This window comes from Geospiza fortis, unplaced genomic scaffold, assembly GCF_000277835.1.
Source record: "Geospiza fortis unplaced genomic scaffold, GeoFor_1.0 scaffold662, whole genome shotgun sequence".
NCBI classification, from domain to species: domain Eukaryota; kingdom Metazoa; phylum Chordata; class Aves; order Passeriformes; family Thraupidae; genus Geospiza; species Geospiza fortis.
In genome coordinates, this window is record NW_005054450.1 from 814907 (window position 1) to 818783 (window position 3877).

Below are 3877 nucleotides of genomic sequence, written 5' to 3' on the forward strand. Positions count from 1 at the left end.
GCAGGAACCTGCAAACTTCACTTCAGGCAGCTTTAAAAAGAAGCACATTGAATAAACAGGTTTCCAATCAATAGGGGGTTTGTTCTGTTATGGTTCAAAGATAGGTTTCACTTAAAAATACGCTGCATTTTCAACCTATTGATTTAAATTTAAGCTCTGAGCTAAAATCAGAGAACATGCATCCCTTTAAGTGAAGCAGGATGATTTGTTTAGACTTCACACAACTGAGACAACTGCAACATATAGTAAAACCAGAGTGAAAAATAGCTGAACGTTAAAAATAGTTAGTCTAGCCAGGATGCCACTTAAAAAACCCCAAATACCAGTTCATGAGAAACTTAGAGTTGGTTGTTTTGGGTTTTTTAATGGTTAACTCCAACCCCAGCCACCCCTTTTTAATTTATGTCCTTGCTCCCTCATCTCATTTCAGGATCACATAATAACTAATTGTTTTCCAATTGTCATTATTTTCCCGACTAGAAATGAAGCACAATCCGGGCACTGTTCACACCCCAGGAGCAGAGTGTAACCTGGCACTGAGGCTCACAGGGTCCCTCAGAGAGCTCGGATGAAGTCAGAGCCCCTCGGGCAATGCAGGCTGTGAACAGCCCTGCTGGGAGGGCACGGCACCTTCTGCAGGGCCATTACCCCTCCACTAACACACCCTGAATTCCCTGTGCCGGGCACACCCGGGGCCCCTCCTGTCCCAAAAGTGAAAGAAGTTCTTTATGGCTGGAACAACCACCCGGCGTGGCTTCCACAGGAACATGCATTTTGGAGCTGTGAGAATAAATTTACAGATTGAGTGTTATTTTAAAAAGTCAGCTAATAAACCACAATATCAAAATGCCCTTTTTCTCACCTAAGCTGCAACCGGTGTTAACAATTACAGGATCACAGAATCTCCTGAGCTGGAAGGGACCCATGAGGATCAGAGTCCAGCTCTCAGCCCTGCCCAGGCACCCCAAAATCCCACCCTGGCTATCCCTGAGAGCTCCTGGAGCTCTGGCAGCCTCGGGGCCGTGCCCATTCCTTGGGCAGTGCCCAGCACCCTCTGGGAGACAAACCTTTCCCTGAAATCCAACCTGACCCTCCCCTAGCACAGATTTATAAGTTCACAGCTTCAAAAATCACACACACATCTCAAACCCATGAATGTTGTCACTTACTCACTTTGCTGTGGCAGCCCTGAATCTGCACCCACAACTCCAAAGGAAAGACTCTGCAAGCAAACAGCCCCCAGCAAGGTAAAACAAACCCATGGATGCACAGAAATCCCTGCCTGCTAACAACCCCCAGCAAGGTAAAACAAACCCATGGATGCACAGAAATCCCTGCCTGCTAACAACCCCCAGCAAGGTAAAACAAACCCCTGGATGCACAGAAATCCCTGCCTGCTGAGCCACAGGAATGGCTGGCGAGGGCAGGGCTGTGCCTCCTGGTCCCAGTCACCTTTTCTGCCCAGGAAATGCTCCCTGTTTTGCACAGGAGCTTTGTCCAGGGGCAGAGTTACCCATCCCAGTCCCTGCAGAGTAGAAATTCACAGGGCACAGGAACCCCAGAGGCACAGAGAGGCAGCACAAGTGCTTCCCTGCACCTCTCTCACCTCACAGCATTCAGGCAGACAATAGCCACGGTCTCCGGCCACACCAAAGCTGGGAGTGGGAGAAAAATACCCAAAAAGTGTCCTCAAGCCAGAGGCAACCGCCACATTTCATTCACGTGAGGAAAATGAAGTCATTTACCCCAATTACACACTGAAGTCAGCTAAAGAGTCAAAACCAAAACTAGGAGATCTCATGATTAAACTATGACAGTCGCTGTTTCCTGTTTTCCAAAGGATCCAGCACACTGGCAACTTTTGCTCAACAACCACGTTATTTTTCACTCCCTTTTGCACACCTCAGCCCCACCAGCTAGCCAGCTGAGATTTTACCAGACCTCACCACCCCAAATCTCAAGCCCCTGTGCAGCAGTTTCTCCTTTCCATCCCCAGCCCTACAAGGAGGAAGGGGCTGCACTCAGTGACCCTGGGGGTGCACCCCAGCTCCAGACACCCCACAATTCCACAGCTGCTCTGACAGAGCCTTTCCACACACACACTGCTGGCAAAACAAAAGCCTCAAACAAGCACCAGGAAGGGAAACCGTGTATACACCGGAGTCAAGCTCTGCACTTCCTCTTGCTTTTGTCATCCCCAGGCTTTTCTGTGACGTGCCCTCCCCTGGCAGCAGCTTCCCCTGCACACGGGGCGAGCCCAGAGGGGCAGGGGCTGTGAGGAGCTGCCAGACAGGGGGGGTGTTCAGGGAACGAGGGAGAGGAAAAGGGAAGAGGAAAAGGGAAGAGGAAAAGGGAAGAGGAAAAGGGAAGAGGAAAAGGGAAGAGGAAGGAAGCAAAGTTCAATGGAGTGCACTGCACTTCCCAGCCTCACCTCGCGTGCTCCCGCTCCATCCGCCCCGCGCAGCACAGCGCACACGCGGGCTCCGGCTGCCCCCTTTCCTGCTCCCGGCCCCCGAACGCCGTCCTGTGCAGCAGCGGAGTCCCGGCGGCGGCGGGCGCACAAGAACAATGAGCTCGCAGCCCGGGCATTGTGTGCAGCCGCCTCCTGCTCTGCCCTCCCTCGACACCCAAAGCCGGCCCTGGGCACGCCAGGCACGGACAGCAGCCCCCTCCGGCATCCCTGGGGCCAGCTCCAGCAGCAAAACCAGGAGGAGACGGCTTTAGCACAAGCGCTTTTATTATTATCATAGAAACGGTTCCACGCCTCTTAACCACCATGGATTGCTCAGTTCTAAGGGAGCTGGGCATCAAAAGGAAAAAAAAAAAGAAAAAAAAAAAGAAAGAAAACCCCAAAATGTTTGCCTGGCAATACCAGAACAACAACAAAATATGTTGTACATTTGTATATTGCACATTATTCAAAAATTTCACATGCACCTTTCACGACCAAGAACTACTTCTTTTGACACAGTGTTCATTTTTATCTGGTTAAACCCCACATTTTAGTACCTGAATTGTCACTTCAGATCTGTTCTGAGAAAGCATTTTTACTGAATTCTAACAGGGTGAACTACTGCGTGAGGCTCCTCGATTCAGCTGCACGGGTGCACAGGCGAAATAACACCTTTGATTTCAATAATTGGCCAATGTAAGCCAGGAGTAAACAGCCATCAGACAGCAGTCTGCTGACTGCATAAAAACCCTCTGAGCTCCTCATCTCCAAGAACGCTGCTGCTTCGAGGAAAAACTCAGCATAAGAACTCAGCAAACCAAAATAACTGCAAGCAGCCTGTAAAAATAAATCTAAAGGGCAGAGACACCTCAACAATGAATCATATTGTTTTCTTCCCAGCAATTTCTTGAGCAGTCAGTTTCAGCAATGAAACCTCCAATGTTGTCTACCTCCTACTACTTTCCTGATTCTGGGCATCTTCTTATCACGCTTTAGAAAGAGAAATGGGAACAAAACAAAACAAACGAAAGAGGAAAAAAAAAAAAGAAGAAAGAGAAAACCCCACCCCTTCCTATGCTACCGAAAATGTTATGATTAAATCAATTTGCATAAAATCTTCATTTCAGGATTCCATACCTACACACATGAAAGCAAGTGTACCTTTTAAACAGCCGAGCCGTTCACCCGTGTGCGCGCATTTAAATCACATATAAGTCATACACCCCCTTTATTTGGATGGCTAACAAGTTAAGCCTTTCCCTGAGCACATTATCCCCACGGAGCATCAGGCAGGCGCGACGGACGAGCAGCAAAATAAAGAAACAAACCCAGAGCCGCGGCCGAAGCAAACAAATACCCGCGGAACGCGCAGCCCAGCCCCGGCAGCACAACTCCCGCTGCCCCCCGAGCATCCCCGCGGCCCCG